The sequence below is a fragment of the Passer domesticus genome, chromosome 9 (genome assembly GCF_036417665.1).
Source record: "Passer domesticus isolate bPasDom1 chromosome 9, bPasDom1.hap1, whole genome shotgun sequence".
Taxonomy (NCBI): domain Eukaryota; kingdom Metazoa; phylum Chordata; class Aves; order Passeriformes; family Passeridae; genus Passer; species Passer domesticus.
This window is the reverse complement of record NC_087482.1, coordinates 42,321,537-42,340,230: the sequence shown is the minus strand read 5'-3', so window position 1 is coordinate 42,340,230 and position 18,694 is coordinate 42,321,537. Positions and strand designations below refer to the sequence as shown.

Genomic DNA, 18,694 nt, shown 5'->3' with positions numbered 1-18,694 from the left:
TGCCATCACCTGGACTCCACCTTCACCAACAAACCATAATATCCAGGGCAGTCACTCCCAGTCCTGCCAGAAAGGAAAGGGCGTGCTCAAAATATTTCAGGCCTTGCCCTTGCTTATTGTTTTTGGAAAGTCTTTTGTTTTCTTCTTTTGGCTTTGTTTTTTTTTGTTGGTTTTGTTTTGTTGGGTTTTTGGGTTTTTTTTTGGGTTCAACCCACTAGTTAATGTTCATTTGTGCTGGGCACAATAAAACCCTGAGCCTGTCAGTTTATATCACATGAGGGGAGGAGCAGTTGGTGAGGTTTGAAATATTTTAGACTTTTGAAAAATCTTTGCAGGTCTATTTGCTGTGTTAAAAAAAAATAGATTGCACCTAGTACTTTATAAATAAATTGATTTCTCCTAGCAGTTTATAAATATATATATATATAATTTATATAAATATATCTATATATACATATAAATAAATAAATATATATATATATATATATATATATATATATATATTCCCACATATACTTTTAATGTGCTTTAATATGTATATAGGAATAAGGTTATGCTAAATAAACCCTCCTAAAACTTAAAAAGGGGGAATCCCAGGCACTGCAGACCTCCCCAGCCCCACCTTGTTGAGTACAGACTTCCACATGGTTATTAGGAAATGGCAGGAGCTGGCTGTGACCTGGCAGTGGCTCAAGCCACTCTTTGCCTTTAATATTGAGAGTGGTCCTGTGTATTCCAACAGCAAACGTGCACACACAAACATCCATCACATTTTTGGCTTTGCTGCCTCTGTAGGCAGGCAGGAGGGGAAAATTGTATTCACTGGCCATGAAATGAATTTAAAACAAAAATCAGAGAAATAAAAAGTGAAGTTTTTTATTATTTTGGCAAGCAGTGGGGTTTATTTTTCACTTACTTGTTGGGTTGGGTTTTTTCCCCTGTTTCCTAGACGTCCTGGACAGACTTGCAGTGTGCATAATTGCATGGGCAGAGTCTGGAGAGCTTTCCAAACACATGATGTTTATACCTCATGCTCACACTGGCTATTTTTAAATATGGCTACTTTCTGCTGCATTTTCAAAGCTTCTCCTGACACCTCATGCAGTCTGGAGCACTCTCACCTGTTTACACCACCAAGTGCTGGCAAATTCAAAACAAAAACATCTGATAAAAATCAAATATTATGTTGCTAACTGCAAAGTTCATTTCCCCTCAGAAGTCCGTCTTTAATTATAAAACCCGCATAACCCATTTCCTTTGGTGTGCAGAAAGGTGTGTAATTAAACTATCAGCATAATACCTTTCTACATGTAAAACCTGCACTTATGAACTTTAACTGCTGAATAAAAACTCCTATTACATGACCATTAAGTATTATGAATAAAGCAAGTCATTGTAGTACTTGATTAATTTTTATGCACTAACCATTGTGTTCTGCACAAATTTGGTTTCTTTGGTTTCTTTTTTTGGTAGGTGCCCCTTCTCTCAGCCATCCTGGTGGATCAGTCATCTCCATCCACATCTCAGGCTGTGCTCCATCCCTCCACGCTTCTCTCCTGGCCATGCCCAAGTCTGTGTGGCCTTTCTGTGGTCGTCATGGAGGAGGAGAGAGTTTTTCTCTGTGGTATTTCCAGTGGATATTACAGTGGTACTGTGGCCAGTGAAGGGGGCACAAGGTGGCAGTGGAACCAGGTCCCTTCTGTGGAAGAACCTGGTGCAGGGCTGAGCCCTGACTTCCTTCTCTCATCTCTGAGTGGGCTGGGGAGTTACTCTCAGCTGGGTGGCTTTTAATTAATAAGGGAAATCAGATTTTTCTTCCATGTGGATGTAGCAGCAGACCCTCAGAGGAGAGAGAGCCTTTCCATGCTGCTCGTGCTCCTGTTTATAGGACCCCAGAAGCTTTGCCTTGTATCTGTTACCTCCCTCCCTGGTCCTCCCAAAAATGTCTCCACCACATATCAGCCTCTTGCCAAGTGAAGTGGGAAAGGAAAAATAAATATCCCAGCTAAAACCCATAACTCCAAAACCCTAATTGTCAGCAGGACCGGGTATGCCAAGATGCTGACGAGGATTCTGTGGTGCTGGTCCTGGCTGCCAAGGAGCCTGCACCCCACAGCCCAGAGGACATCTCCAGGACATCTCCCACCCTACGTGCAAACATTCAGTCCCCCGAGCCATTATTCATCAGCTCCTTGCAGCCACGCTCCCATATGCTGCCTGATGATTATATTGAGGCTGATCTTTGAAGTCTGGAGTCAGGAAGTTTAGCTCAGTTATAATCAATAGCATTTCCAGCTCTTGGAAATCTGCACTAACCACTCAAGGCAGCCAGCCCGCATTATGTCCTTGTCATATGTATATATTTGCATGTTCATTAGCCATGTAGTAGCACAGCTGTATGTGGTTTCATTTAGCTTTTAATTATCTTCTTTGGGTTAGTGTTTTCATCTCTACCAGACTTAGCAAAGAAAAGAAAATCACTTAGGCAAAATAAATTCTGCTGAGCAGGTCTGGGGCAGGGAGTGCTATTTCCTTGTGCATCCTACTGTTCCATTGCAAAAAGAGATGTTTGGTTCAAAAGTTCCAACTTACATTAATAATAAACCTGTCTCTTCATTTCCCCCATCATTTGCTTATCTTATTCAGGTGGTTGTGGGTGTAATTTTTCATTTGCAGCAGGTGGTTTTTTTACATATTAGATAAACTACATCCTTACAATCCTTGGCATGGATGTTTGTATTTGCTCCAACAGCTGCTGTTCCACAGCTCGCTCGCACACAGATCAAGGCATCCTCCTCTTTTGATGGAAGTGACTCATACCTCAGATGAGCTGAAAAAAAATACCATGGTCAGCTGCAGACACCTGCATTCATGCTCTGGGTTTAAAAGTTAGGATGTGGGTTCAAGCTAATTTTGTGCTCTGCGGGTTCTTATATGGCACCCTTTATTTTGGTTTCTGAGAAATTTCCATTAGTAAGAACAAAACAAGGTGACTAATTTCTGTGCTGAACTTTCTTCTCCTTTCCTCCCACCCCGCCCAATAAACAAAGAAAAAAACCCTGTGATTTATTTCATTCACTTCAATTACTTGTAACAGGGCCAGCCCCCAGGGTCAAAGGCTCAGGGGTCATCTTTGGTTTAACAAGCAGTGAGGTTGTCTGTGCAGACTGGGGTAGGATGCTGAGTCCCCTCCTCAATGCTCCTGTCCCTGGCGTGCACAGCATCAAGGCCTAGAGGAAATGTTGATGGAGAGGCCAATCTTATTTCACAGGAGTGACAGTGAGAACTGACCTTTTAAATATGCAGTGACTTGAGAGCAGGATGGTGCTGCAGGAGTGGTGCTCACAGAACTTCAGCCAAATGCAGCCAAGTTCTCTTGGTACCATGGGATGGATGTAATGTCATGCTCCAGCCACAACACAATCTCAGCTCTGCTGTCTGAAATTAGAGATTTAAAGTTTTTTTTTCTCTTACAAATGTAGTGGAGTGGAAACACAGACATGGCAAGAACCTGGAAGTCCTCCACTGCTGGCTATTTCACAGGGCTGTGGGCTTGTGCTTGTGCTTTTTAAAAGAGCCCCTTGAATCAGCTCAGGGCAAAATTCACTGTTAAAAATGCCCACTATATTAGTCCACCTTCATCCTTACTGTAAGTGATCCCCAACAGCCTCTCAGTGTTGAGCAGAGCACATATCAGGTGGATGAGCTAAATGAAGACCTACCTGGCTCTTTTGGTGGTGGTTGCTGGCACTTTACTGCCATTGACAGCTTTTTCATTCTTGGTTGAAAGAGTGAGACACACTCTGTACTGATGCAAGGAGGCACAACTACACTGGAGCTGACAGTTCTGTTTTCCTGGTGCACCAGTGGTTTATTTGGAGAGGAATTCCCAAGTGTTTGTTGGGGAATTGGAGCCAGGCAGCTGGGAACAGATGGTGTCTTATCAAAAGGTGATAATTGTTCATGAATTAGACTCCTCTGCATCACCTTCCTCTCACAGACCCAGAGTAATATCTGGAGCCGGCCTCTGCTTGCCATTTCAGCAGCTCTCCCGTAGCAAGCAAAATATATTTTTATAGTTTGCTTACCTTGACACTTCCAACATTTTCCCAGCAAGCTGAAGGTGTAATTAAATGACATGCCAGATGCTGGTGTGCTTTATATTATACCACCTCTCAGCTGGGCTAGCGAAAGGGAATGAATGGAGTCTTAAGACAGCTCTCCTATAGATAGTTATTATCTCTTTTCAATAAAGAATGGGTAAGGTTGAGCAGAATGTCAGTAAACCTGTAATTTTCTAGCCTTTCAGTTACCTCTGTTCTTCTGATCCACCAGTGATGTGAAGTCTTGTTGTACTTTGTTCCGTCAATTATGGCATCACTCCAAGAAGGTGGCGGGCTCCTGCGTCGCGTATGCATATTTATGATAAGGTATGTTCTGATCTTCCTGTTGTGCCTGAAACCAGGTGTTCTGGGCCTTTTGAGGTGGGTTTGCAGCACAGCTTCTTTTGGGCAACGAAGCTTTTGGGGTGAAGCTTTTTAGCTGTAGGCTGAAAAAACAAAAGCTTGCTGGGAAAATGACAGCAAAGTTTCATAACTCCAAACCTAAAGAAACAAAATTATTTTTGTAACTTTAATAATAGGATTTCTAGAATGTATTTGCTTACTTCACTGTATCTGCTACCTCAGAAGATGGATCTGGTGTATCTCTTGGCTGTTGCACTCAGGTTTTAGACTATTCAGTTTTCAGCTTTGCAGGACACCAGCCCAGTTTTCAGGGAGATAACATGTTGGCTGACACAAAACAAACTTGCCAGTGAGATTTATTTACTTACTTGGAAGTGGAAATGTTGTTTTAATAATCCAGCCAGCCCAGGAGTGGAGGTGTTGAACATTCTCATGGCTGGCCTGGAGAAGGCTTTGCTGTAGCTTGGTGTGGTCCTCCCTCTGCCAGCAAAGTGTGCTCTGCATGGAGGGCAGGCAACCCAGCCAGGGAAGGAGAGAACTGCAGGAGCAGGGACTGTTTTTCTTTCCCAAACTTTGACAACTCTTCTCTAGATATTGATATTTATCAAGAGCATGTGAGACAGAATGTTTTAAGGCCAGTGTTTTTAAGGGGTTGGTGACTCCTGGTCGTCTGGGGGATCAGTGACACTGGCCAGCCCCAGCTCACAGAACTCTAAGTCCACAAGCAGCCAACAAGATTCTCCTCTGCTCTTTTGGGGTGAGATGTTCCATTTGACAGAAGAAAGCAGCAGCCTGAAACTTTCACCTGCTGCCAGTTCACCTCTTTCAGAAGTGAGGTGTGCTCATAATTAAAGATTAATTTACTAGCACAAAACCCAAAGCTTTCCTCAAAGTCTACTGTCAACAGACACGCTCCCTTTCAGTGACATTTGCATTTCTAATTGGGACTGCTTATTACCAGAAAGCTTCTGCAGCTGAGATTTAATTTTATATATTTACTGGTTGTTCTCTTCAACCAGTGCTCTGCAGCTGATATTACCCAGTCTCCCTTGCAGGGTGTTGTGTGTGCCTCTGGGTGGGCACAACTCCACCCTTCCAGATGGGCAGGAGCCTGTGCATGTCAGGAAGCCACTATGTGCCCCAAGAAAATGTCTTGTCAGTGAGAAATGCTGGAAAGGTCAGTCCATATAGAGCAGTCAGACATGTAGAGGAGCAAGATCAGAAATGGAGAAGGCCAGCACTCTGCTTTTGTGCCATGGCTAATGTTTTCTCTGTTCTTTCAAACTGGAATATTTCTACTTCAGAAAATTCATTTAGACTTAGAAATCTTAATAGGGAGGTGAATCACTTTCCTTCTCTAATTTACTGATTGATATTATTTTCTTTTGTCCTGGAAGAACTGATATAAAAAAGTCTATTTAGCAATTTGCAGCACACCTTTTAGGCCTTTAGTAATGGGAAATTATTAAAAGTGGGCTTCCATGGCACGGTGCTCCCCATCCCTATTTCCTGCTTGAGGACAGGTATCAAAATCCAAGGGCAAATTCCTGTACATGCCATGAGAGAGACAGTGCCTGCCCAGAAGAGACTGCTGCTGGAATAGAAAGGAAAGAAAGGAAATATTATTATTCCTCTTTAACAGATGGGAAACCAAGGCGCAGAGAGTTGAAGAGGCTTGCCAAAAGTCAGACAGAAATCTGAAAACAGCCAGGAACCGAATCCAGGTCTGCTGAGACTCAGGCCAGTGCCTTAATCACTCGACTCCTCATAGTTATTATATTTCTGCAGTTGTTATTCACTAGGATAGACTATGAAATTTCTGCCTCCAGCTATAGCTACAGTGCTCCTACAGCATCTTCTACACTCCCTGTAATTCCTTTCCCTTTTTTTCCCCACGTATGTGTCAAAAAGTCCCTCTCCCTGCTTACGAAGGTGCTCAGCAAAGCTCTGCCTTCATTTTTGTGCTCCAGCCCTGACCTTCCTCACAAACAAATTCCTGTCTTTTCCAACACTGATTCCATTTGCCCACAGCCTTGTGACAATCCCTGCCTGGTGCTGAAAGCACCAGAACCTTCACTGGCTGCTGTGAAAACCTCCCAAACTGAGATGCTTGGTCCCCTGGAAAGGAAGAATTTGTAGGTTCTCCCACACATTCCAGCCCAAAGCTTGGCCACAGACCCCTGCACACAGCTCAGAGCTGGAGGAGTTTAAGCAAAGAGCTTATGCAAATCCTCTCCTATCCATCATGGAGGGGAGTCCTTCATACTTCAGGAATGATGGGAGAAACAATCTATCGATATTCCGTAATGAGCATAAATGCCCTTTATAAATTGTTTCCCTTTTATTGACTCTAAAGCAAATGTAGCCGTGAATGCTGTACATTAATACATTTTATACCTTCTAATGGTTTGATGGCCTCATATATCCAGTAACGCTGAGAATAATCATTAGATTGTAAGGAGTGCAAAATATGTTTTATCACTTGAAAATGGAATTCCTTCTTGAAAGGTAAAACCAGTGGTAGATCATTGATTTGAAAGGTCAGGGTTAAAAAGCTTATTAACGACTGGGTTAAGCTCTAGTAAAATTCTTTGTTTTACTCAGCTGTATGAAGCATTTAGCTAAGTGAGACTCTTCATTAGGACATTAGTGCTTTTATACTAGCTGTGTAAGGTAAGAATCAGTAATTTCCAGCTTATGTTCAGGAAAAAGGCTTTGAAAGTGGCACACACTCCAAATAACACCAGGTGACACATGGCCGTGGGTGCAATGGAAAACAACTGCTGCAGCATCCAGGGCTGGGGGCAGCTGGTGTGTGCAACCCCTGCCTCTCCCTGTCCTGTCTGGGGACCCCAAGCAAGCCTTGGCCAGGCAGATTTATCAGGTTATCAGGTATATCAGGTTATCAGATGTATCAGGTTATCAGATGTATCAGGTACTACAGCAGATGACCAGGTAGAAATGCTGGCTTGGGTTCCAGAAGCCACACAGTTGTGTCAGGAGCCCCAGCTCCCTACAGGGTTCTGGATTAGCTAAAGTGTGAGGTTCACAGGGCTGCAATGCTTCCTGCCTCTGAGACAGGGAGTTCCTGCCCAGGGAAAATTTTCCTGTCCCTCTCACCATTCCCTGATGTCACAGCACGTGGAGAAAGGCTCTGTATTTTGGGTACACCAACAGTGCCAATTCAAGCTCTTTGTGGTTGCCCTCTATCCCTCTCAGCCATCAAGGAAGCACAGACAGATCCCAGAAGCAAGGCAGGGTGGGACCATGGCAGGGAATGCTGCTCAAGAGTGATGGGGATTTTTGAGGTCACGTAGAAAATGTGGGTATTTCAAGGCACACATGAGCAGAAATGTTCATGCCAGATGAAAAGAAGAAAGGTGGTTGTCCAGCACCACACTGCACTGACTCTGAAGAAGTGGAAATAATTAGGAAGAAATTCTGACCTGTGAGGGTGGTGAGAACTTGGCGCAGATTGCCCAGAGAAGCTGTGGCTGCTCCATCCTGAAGTGTTCAAAGCCTGGTCAGGTGGGGCTTGGATCAGCCTGGTCTAGTGGAAAGTGTCCCTGCCCGTGGCAGAGGGGTTGGAATGAGAGAGGTTCAATCTGGAGAGAGAAGAAAAAATAAAGTCCTTGTAAGGATCATTAATCACTGAAGTGGGCTGTCCAACTATGTCGTGGAATCCCTGAACCTGGATGTTTTCAAGACCTGAGGGGCCACAACCCAGAGCACAGCTGTCACCAGCCCCTGAAGGAATGTTCTCTAAAATTCCACAATAGAAAGCAGTGCCAGTGGAAAACATAGCAAAGATTTCCAAAGATGCTACAGATTCCAAAAGCTGCAATGTCAAAACCACTTTTTGGTTTCATCAGTTCAGCATTTCCACAGACATTTATTTTGGATAGAACAGAGGAAATCCAGTTGGAAGAGACCTACCAGGATCATCAAGTCCACTTCAGGGCTGATCAAAAATTAAAGCCTGTTAATGACAACTTTGCCTGTTTGTAAGGCACTGACCAGCCTGGGGCAGTGACCACCTCTCTTGAAAAATGGTTCCAATGTTCCTCCTGAAGGATCATGAAGAAGATTATTCTTTTGCCATTATCTTCTTCCTACACTTGTCCTCATCATCTGCTACTGGTTTCTAACAAAAAAGAGAGGCCTAAAACTCTGTCATACCATGTTAAGAAGGCTTTTAAACATTTTTAATGGAACAAAATAACAATACAGAATATAATATCCACAGCATGTGCTTGGTGCAATGTAATTGCTCTGGGATACTCAATTCTTTTCATATAAAGCAGCCGTACCAACCCAACCATCGGAACAACTTTAATATTTTATAGTGAAATTAAATTGCAGATTAAAACAGATGGTTCGAACATTTCATTACCAGCCATGGTGCTTATTTGCTGACCATTGGCTGGTATATGTAAACATATAAAAAGCAAAAGAGCCCTTGGATACAAACCATACTCTCCCTCAGCTTTTCATTCATGGTTACAGCATGGTTATGAATGTTATGGATCCAGACAGGGTCTTTAAATGTGCTGAATTCAATTTACTTGTACCGATGAAAGGAAGAGGTCATGGAAAGTGCACAATGGGTGGGAAGAGTATAGAATATTTGTTAACTGTCCTGCCAGTGCATTTCAGTTCACAGCCAGGCAGGTCCAGAGCCTTCTGAACCCTCGTGGCACCGAAACCTGGCACCAGGCTTCTGCCAGGACACCTCCCACTATCCCAGGGTGCTCCAAAACCTGTCAAACCTGGCCTTCAACACTTCCAGAGGTAGAGCAAGCACAGCTACTCTGGGCAACCCGTGCCAGAGCCTCACCACCCTCACAGGGAAGCATTTCTTCCTAATATCTAATCTAAACCTACTGTCCATCAGTCTGAAGCCATTCCCCCTTGTCCTGTCACTCCAGGCTAAGGTAAACAGTCTCTCTCCATCTTTCTCGTAACTCCCTCCAGGTACTGAAAGCCAAAATTAGGTGACCCCAGAGTCTTCTCTTCCCCAGGCTGAACCATCCCAATTCTCTCAGCCTTCCCTCATAGCAGAGCTACTCCATCCCTATAACCAAGGTGGTGCCTGTGCTGGACTCACCCCAACAGGTCCCAAAGGTTCCCTCTGCTCCTTGTTCCTGGGAAGCACAGACCTGTCTGTGCTACAGGACAGGGCTGGCAGCTTGTGACAGAGAGGGCAGCACCACCAGCCCATCAAAAAAAAACAACCTGTCCTCACTGAATGAGTTAACTCTGCCTTCAGAGCCATTAAATAAAACCTTCACAATTACAGCAAGTATTTCCCCATGTTTCCAATGTACCAGCTGCACTCAGCAATGTTGCCCCAGGTATTTAATTTTTCAGATATTGTCAAACAAACAGAATTCTACTCTAAAAATAATTACGAACAAATCTATAAATGTATTTAGCTTTGGCAGAACTGAAGTGAATAGATGTTTCTTAAAAGTGTAAAAGCCATGCCTTCAGATGTTTTCCATGCTGGTTACTGCTGGGTTGGTGACAATGTAAGGATTTTAGGGAGCACAAGGATGAGCCAAGGAAATTCTGTTTTACCTCCCCTTGTCCTTTGCTGACAGTATATCCAGCAATCCCAGTCAGGATTTCCATCCAAAAGAGTCAAGTCTGAACGAGCCTGGGCATCTGCTGCCCAAAGGATTGGAAAAGAGGTTTGTGTTTGCACAGCTTTAGGGGGAAAAACATTAAAGCTTTGTGCTAAGAGTCCTGTGATGCTCTTGGAGAGCTGCAAAAAATGGAAAGGTTCTGGGGGCAGATAGAGTCAGCAAATCAAACAAATAGAAATCATCATTAAATTTGCCCTCACTCTCCCAGTTCAGTGTTGGAGCTTCTGGCAGCTTTTAAGATCTGACCAGAACTTCCACCTTTGAGGGCAAAAGCTTTTCTTGACTGGTACTTCACTGGGCTTGCTGGGAGCACTGGTTACAGCACTGCTCCTGCACAGTCACTGACCCAGTGTGAATTTCCCCAGATCCTGGGAATAATGGACATCAATCACACAGGACAGTGCAGGGCCTCATTTCCTGCACAGGGGCTGAAACCTTGAAACAATGATGTGCAAAGACACATTCACAGGTGTCCACATCTGCTTCCCAATTTAAACCTTAAACCCTGGTTCTGCAAGGGCTTTAAGGAAACGATCATCCAAAGAGGAAAGTACAGGGGAAGGCATTAGAGGCAGAGGATCACCTTCCTGTGACACTGTTCTTTCAGGATCATAGCAGCATCTTCAGACACATAATCCTTGATCCTTGTGTGTTAGAGCTATCATGCAGAAAAGTTTGCTCAAATAATAGCATATTGTTGACAACAAACTAGAAGAGCTGTTTAAAAAGAAAATACTGTACAATGCATGTTTAAAAGTGTAAAAAAAAAAAAAAAAAGGAATTGTATTTTAAAAAATCAGTATTTATCAATAGTCCCAGCTATAACTGGGGATTCACAGCATGGATGCTGAAAGAATGGAGACAGCATGGTAATGAAAAAAGCGTATCCATCATCAACAATACAATACTTACTGTGACCTAAGGTCAGGTTTGTACAGTTACACCAGATGTTAGATTTCAGCCGTTCTTTGAAATGAAGAAACACAATGGTTACTATTCCTGTAGTGTTGTGGATTTCATTAAACAACACGTTTATCTTTCAGCTTTAAAATGTAGAGCAAGATTAGGATATTCTAACATTTAGGTTTCAGAAGGATCCAGTAAGCATAATATAAAGTAGGGGGGTGGCTCTATAAAAGAATTACTATTTTGAATGCAAGAGCCAGATCTTTCCTGTGGCAAAAATGAGAGGCAGCAAAGGAAAGGGTGAAAGAAGCAGATGCAGTAAATAGCTTGAATGGTGTGGCTGTTTATAAATCAGCCCAGGACAGGGTGTGCATGGCCCTGGGGATGCCCTGCCCCCTGACACCACAAGAGCAACTGTGACTGAACAGGGCTTGCTCTTCTCTGTGCTTTAGCTTTTTTCCTCTTTTCTTCCTTCTCAACCGATAACAGAGGAGTGGGGCCATCATTAGAAGAGCCTGACCTGAAAAGAGGCTGGAATTGCTTAGGGTTTCCTTTGGTCATCCCCTCTGAACTAGACTGGTCCAGCCCTGGCTGCTCCCCTGACTCTCAGCTCAGCCCACTTCTCCAAATAGGAAACATTCCCTTGCAACACATTCCCTTACTTTCTTTATCTAAGGTCCCTTTAGCAGTCACTGTGATTTTGTACAGTTGTATATCTAATTTATTACACATGCATGTATTTATATATGAATATAGTATATGCTACATATATATTTATACACACATGCATATATACACATATACACACATATCATACCTTAAGAAATAACTGCAACTCTGAAATAATATTCTCAGTCGTTACTATTAATCAGGAATACTCACATTCTCAGGCTGAATAGAAGAGATAAAAGACAGGCTTGCAGCAGCTATCAAAAAGCCTTTAGATTATCCTCTCCTCTGTCTTCTTCAGCCCAGAACTTTGCATTGTTTATAAACACCTCCTGTTTTGGACAAAGTAAGGCAGAGGAGCAAGGTCCATGTCCTGAATTATTTCATTAAAAATTAAAGCTTTATAAAAGTGTACACATTTCATTAACTTCGCATTGCAGGCTTTGCAAATATTCTAAGGGATGCTAATCTCCTGGCTTTAATTAGATTGAAGGTCTCTTGCAAAGGCTATCATTTTAATATAAAATGAACCATCTTTTAAGCTTTTTGAATTAGAAAACAAGAACTCCCATTTTAGATCAACAGTTACACACTGAAACAAAAGAGGTTTGGATTTTTTGCAAAGTTAAGGTTTTTTTACTATGCAGTTGCAGAAGTCAGGCAGTGCATACATTCTTCACATCTGTCTGGGGTGTGCTCATAGAATCACAGACTGGCTTTGGTTGGAAGGTTCCTTAAAAGATCATCTTGGTCCAACCCCCTGCCATGGGCAGGACGCCTTCCACAATCGCAGGGTGCTCCAAGCCCTGTCCAACCTGGCCTTGGACTCTTCCAGGGATGGGGCAGCCACAGCTTCTCTGGGCACCCTGTGCCAGGGTCTCATCACCCTCCCACGGAAGAATTTCTTCCCAATATCAAATCTAAACCTCATTTTGAAGCCATCCCTCCTTGTCCTGTCACTACCTGCTTTTGCAGATAAGGTTTCTCCATTTTTCTTGTAGCCCCCCAAACAGACAGAGACATCCCCACATCCCCCTGTCCTTGACAGCCAACACCTCTTTTACACTAATTCCACCCCAAAACTTCCCCCAGATCAGGGTCTTGCTGGCACACTGGCCCTGTCTTTCTTCCTCTAGTGACTTTCTGTGCAATATCAAGTTGACCCCCAGAAGAATTGCCCAGAGTGACCTGAGAGCAGCAGTTCTAGAGGGGAGGGGAGCAGGGCACTGCCTGTGGGACACCACAGGGGTGGCCTGGCTGTGAGATGACATCTCAGCCCAGCAGTGAACTTATCTCCCCTCCCAGGGACTGCACTGAACCATTTTAAATCTGCAGTTCTCATCTGCCCCTGTTCTCCTGCTATTATCCCCTGCTAGGAGGCGAATTTTTATATTTCTGACCAAGATGCAATCTTCTTTCCCTTATCAAACATAATAGAAAATGCTGTAGTTACAGAATAACAAACTCATCTCCTGGATAGATGTCAATCTATTTTTAAGTGTGGGATCAGCTTGGGAGCTGCCTGTGACAGCCTATCACTTCATGCCAACATGGTGCCTCCTCATTTCTCATTTCACTCACCTCCAGCCCCCTGCCTTTGGCACCACATTGCCTCGGGCGTTGCTCCTTTTCCCTCTTCAGCTGGCTCCCCTCTGCATGCAAAGGGCCCAATCCTGCCTGCTCCCCCTTACAAGTTCCAGTTCAGGTAAATGGATACTCCTGCTTTTGTGCTGTTTCTCTTTCAGGCTTCAGCCCTGTCCAGCTCCAGCTACTTTCATCTGAGCCCAGAAATCGCTTGTACAGCTGTGCAATTCAGCTTTGCACACTTTGCTGCTGGACTTTTGGACCAAAATACACATATAAACAACCTTACTCTGTCCTTTGAGGATCACATTTTGGAGGTGAACATATTGTACATGGAATCATGGAATGGTTTGTGTTGGAAGGGAGCTCAAAGCTCTTCTTGTTCCAAACCCTGCCATGGACAGGGACATCTTCCACTGTCCCAGGTAGCTCCAAGCCCTGTCCAGCCTGGCCTTGGGTGCTGCTCTGGGAAACCTCTATTAGAGCCTCACCACCCTCACAGCAAAGACTTTCATCCTGATATCTAATCCAAATTTGCCCTTTTTCAGTTTCTTTATAGTCAGATACAGGGCAGGCTGCTTTGTGGAATCTGACTGCAGAGACAATCATGCAAAACCCCTTTACTCATACTGGTGGGGAACAGACATCCAAACCTACTGCTAGCATTAGATCCAGTTGGAATAGCAGTTAATTAAATAATGACTTTTTTTCCTTTCTTTCAGTTCATCATTCATACCAACTGGGTGTACAGACTCTTCAAAACTAAGAGGGCTAAGCTCCAAGTATAAATTTAATTAATCAATAATTATAATTTTTAAACAATCTTGATTTATTAAAAATTGACCTTCAGAAAGATTCCTGACTCCATTAATGTCTGTGCTTAGTTCTCCGCTGCTGACAGTCTTGCTGGGCAAGTTTCCTTTAAGAGCACAAAGTCCTCAATTTCATTTCTCCAGTTCCCTAATTTTGATTCAGAGCCACATCTTTGTTTAAAGGTTTATGTAGATAAACCTCAATTTTGTCAATCTCAATTTTGTATAAGAAGTAGGATCAACTTCTAATTTCCAATGTTAAATCCTACGCTCTACTTTCCACTGCAATATTCTTGAGACGACTGTTCCAGGTTAGATCCCATGCTGGGTTCAACACTTAGAATAAACTAAAGTAACAGTAACTTCATTTACTCATTAAGAACATGGGTTTGCTCTGAAACTACCTGATATGCAGTGAGCTTTCCAAGTTCAGGTGAAGATATGCAACCCTGGCATGGGCAATAACAATGACATTGGGGACTGCCCAAAATATAAATTCTCTGCTTTCCTATTGCTTAAGGACACACAATAATACAAGTAACATTTTGTGATAGCCTGTATATGAAACAGATATGAAAGATTTTTCCAGGGAGTGCCCAGCTGCTTGATAATGGGATGTCATTTTAAGCACCTGGTGAGAGGTGAAAACTTATTGGCCACCTTATTTTTTCAGTAGAGAACCTATTGTAAGTATTCCTGGGGTGGCTGTTACATACCCTACCCAAACACCAGCAGAGGATTTGAGGCTGCTGGGCTGCCAGGATGCTGCACTTCCCTCCTGAGAACATTGATCCATGAGGGTGCAACTGGGTGGAGAGCTCTGGAGAGCTCTGGCTGTAGGAACAAAAAAGCTCTGGCTTTTCCAACCTCACCTCTGCTACAGACAACCAGTAACCACAAGCATTGCATTCTCCTTCCTTGCAGAGCAGTGCCAGAAGACACATGCATTAGCAGAGCAGATATTTGAATGTTATTAAGAGTGTGAGAAATAGCCACACTGGAGTAAAACCAAAGTCCACCAAGAGCACTGAACTGTGGGGTTTGGTGCCTAGGAGAGGACAAGGTGCACAGAAAACACAGCACCCACTGCCAGCCAGCCAGGGTTAGCTCCCTTTGACAACATCTCACTCTTCACGTGTCAGATTGGCCTAAAAAACCCTTTTCCTCTACGTGCTCTGACAGGTGCTGTATTTGAACAAATGTTAATAGACAGCATATTAACTCTGACGGCTTCAGATCAGCGAGGTATGTGTCTGAGTTTGCATCTCCTGGATAAACATTCCTGACTCTCATCTGCTTTGATCAGTATCACTCACTCTGTGATCCCTGCTCTTCCCCAGCACCATGACAAATTTTTGGTTCCGTGTCAGCATCAATGTCTCAGTGGCTGTAATGGTGGTTGAGATGGGCCACTTCATCTCAGTATCACATCCTGGTGGTTCAGAATTGATCTGAGCACACTCTGAAAGTTTTATGAGCATCCCATTGCCAGGGATTTTTACGATCTGGAAGGTGCAGGCACATTTCTACTAGCAAAGTACAGAATGGAGGCAGAGAGGGCTACAGCACACTGAGACCCTTTCCTCCCCATATTTCACTCCAAAATCTCTCTTGTTTAACCACTGGGCTGGAAAGGAGGAAGATTTGTGACATTTTTCAGGCCTAGGTAAGACAGTAGAAGAAATTCATTACAGAATTACAGAATCATCAAGGCTGGAAGAGACCTTCAAGATCATCTAATCCAACTGTCAACCTCGTACTACCATAATCACTCCTATACCATATCCTAAACCATGTTATTCTAAACAAGGAAAATTCCCAATGAATAGGGTTGGCATTATGCTTTTTACAGGACTCAGAATCTGACACATATTCAGTGGGACTGTTGTTTTTTCCTGTTTCTGCTACTTTTTTTCCTATTTTCTTCTTTAACAGTAGTAGAGTACATATTTGGAAATGGATCCATAGCTTAGCTTCATCAGCTTCAGCAAAGCTATGCTTATTTCTACCGTATGAAGTTCTGCCTTTAAATTTTAGAGGATATAAGGAAATGCCCTAAAAGACCTCTAGAATTGTACAGTCCACTGATTCTCCTTTGTCTTCAATTCCCTTTGCCCCAAGCTATTACCTCAGTCTACTTGTTTGTTTTTTCCCTTCCCCTAGTGACTGGTTTACATCTCAGGTACTTAGAACAAAGAGTATTGTTTTGATCTGTGTTTAAGGCAGCATGTTCTGCAAGTCACTTGCACCATAGTTAGCATTCTGCCTTTTTTTTTTTTTAATAAAGACATTTCTTATCTGTTACAACTCTACAGAGAGGCTTTTATTTCTTGTATAGAGACAACTGCAACATGCAAAAATTCTAGTTGTTAAAGCATGCCACCTAAAAACTAGGCTCATTTTCAAACCACATGCTCCAATTAATAAATAAAGTCTATTAGTACAGAACTATTGATCAAACATAAGAATCAGGGATTCCAGCATCATCTCTTTCTCTGTAGGCTGCTACCTCCACCAGTCCTTATAAGTTAACATTTGAATTGGAATTAGCCCTTGTAATTACATTTATATTAATAGAATTAGAAGGCAAACGCTCTTCTGAGTTTTATCTTCGAGTGATAAACTGAATTCTCACTTCAATCTATTGCGCTTGCACAGAGATTTACAGTATGTGAACCTTGTAGTAATTTTGAGATTGAAACTTGGGCAATTCTAGGGACAGACAAGATCAAGAGACAGATTTGTCTGCTCTCAGGTGGCTGTACCCCACAAAGCTTTTTCCTTTTCCAAACCCTTATTGGTTGCTCTTAGCAGCCCCTTCTGTAACCCAGTCCTTGCATCAACTGCTTAGTGTGTACAGAAATGTTTATATCCCTTGAGCTCGAGCCTTCTTTAGTTTCCCTTCATTTCCCTTTCTTAGAGCCTGTCCATTTGTTCTTGTATTTGACACTAGTTTTCTGACATCTCTCCTAGCTATTCCCCTCAGAATCGTGTATAAAATAATGATGTCCACCCTGAGCTTTCCTCTCTTCAAAAAGCACTGACCTAGTTTCTCTGCTTTTACAGTAGAAGTTCTCCAGTCCCATGTCAACGAGGTTGCCCTGACATATCTTAGCTCTGATAGTTATCTCTCTCTTTTAATAATGGCATCCTGAATGGGGATTATTTCCTCTAAATGCATCTTCATCTGTTCCCTGTAGACTATTTCCTTTTGAGTTACTTCTGATTGATCTGTTTTTGGTGGTAGGGCTACGCAAAGATAGCTCTGATCTTTCTATCCAGGGCCTGACCACAGGTGATGATTCCTGTGGACTTTGGCCAGAATTGGAGCCTTTGATAACATATTCCCCAAACCTGTATAAAACACAATGAAAAAAGCCATAGTTTAAATTGCTCTTTCTTATTATTAATGGAGCAGATCCTCAGCAAGAGTAGTGGGTCACTTAAGTCCTTGGATGTGTGCAGAGATGACAATATTGCATAGTAGCTACAGAATCGTTATTTTTGTACAGCACCACTCACTTATTTTCCTTCGTTTGCACTACATTATTTCTTTTCATTATGTCCAGGCTAACCCTTTTTCCTAAAGACCTGACCCTCTATCATCAAAGTGAGGGGGAGATTTCACCTAGGCTTCTACAGGCACATCATGAAGGCCTGGCTTTTACTTTGGGTAAGTTTTTAGCATGCTTTGGTTTCTCTATTTTTAAAATTCACTGCCCATTCCCTTTTATTCCGCTACCCCACTTATTTTTTTTATTTATGCTTTTTTTTTTTTTTTTTTATTCTTTATCCTTTCTCATTGACCTCTGACTGACAAAGTGCTCATGGGCTGTATAAACTTCCCCTCGTCACTTATTGTGATGCTGCTGCAGGAACTGGAGCCACTCTGCTGTCCCTGCAGCCTGGCAGCCTTTGGCTGCAGCACAGCTGCCTGCCTTTGGATTGATGTTTGGCATGGTCCCATCACACAGTGCTGGAACAGGAACTCCAGTGCCTTGGGTCTCTTCAGGGTCTGCCTGCTGATCTGAGCTGGGATGGGCTGTGAGACTGCTCTGGTTTATGTTTTTGAGCTATCCAGAACGGGTAAGCAATTTTCCTTTCTGATATTTATTGAAGAATGGAGGTGTCCTCCATCACCTGCCTTACTTCAGCCTCAGAAAATCCTTGCACCAGCTGGTTGCTGTGTAAGGATCATTGCTACTCTGCTGTTTGGGAAAAATAAAGTTGACTTCTATGCAGTTTGTCTAATTTTGTGTGGCAAAAAGCAACAGGAACATTTGCTAATTCTGTTTGTACTGGTTGCTCCCTGCAGCAGGGGCCATCCTGCCTGGCTGGGGAGAGGGTGTTGTTTTGCAGGGTGTTAGCTTCCATCACTTGGGATTTGATATTTTTCACAAGGGTGGGTGCAATCTTGATTTATACTGATGTCCCCTTTTTTTTTTTTTTACTTTTCCCTAAAAATAGAATGTATCCATCTACCAAAAATGTGCAGCTGGTTGGGTAGCTCTTCTGAGTGCTTTCTGTGGAACAAAGGCAGACCAAAATGGCAAAGACATAAATAATTGATTCTGTCCCACTGAAACCCCTGGACTTGCTCCCCAAGCCT

General features: G+C 43.0%; 1 long non-coding RNA gene across 1 annotated transcript in view; it reads right to left on the bottom strand.

Annotated features, from left to right (window-relative positions):
- Positions 1 to 490: 490 nt before the first annotated feature.
- The window catches only part of LOC135308181 (uncharacterized), a 240,331-nt gene continuing 222,127 nt past the window's right edge, over positions 491 to 18,694 (bottom strand). Inside the window, exons 11-16 of the long non-coding RNA XR_010368722.1 lie at positions 11,903 to 12,021; positions 11,027 to 11,080; positions 7,913 to 8,071; positions 4,314 to 4,549; positions 3,292 to 3,438; positions 491 to 2,830 (exon numbers count right to left, since the gene is read on the bottom strand). This is a non-coding gene — a long non-coding RNA (uncharacterized LOC135308181). The remainder of the gene's footprint in view (positions 2,831 to 3,291; positions 3,439 to 4,313; positions 4,550 to 7,912; positions 8,072 to 11,026; positions 11,081 to 11,902; positions 12,022 to 18,694) is intronic.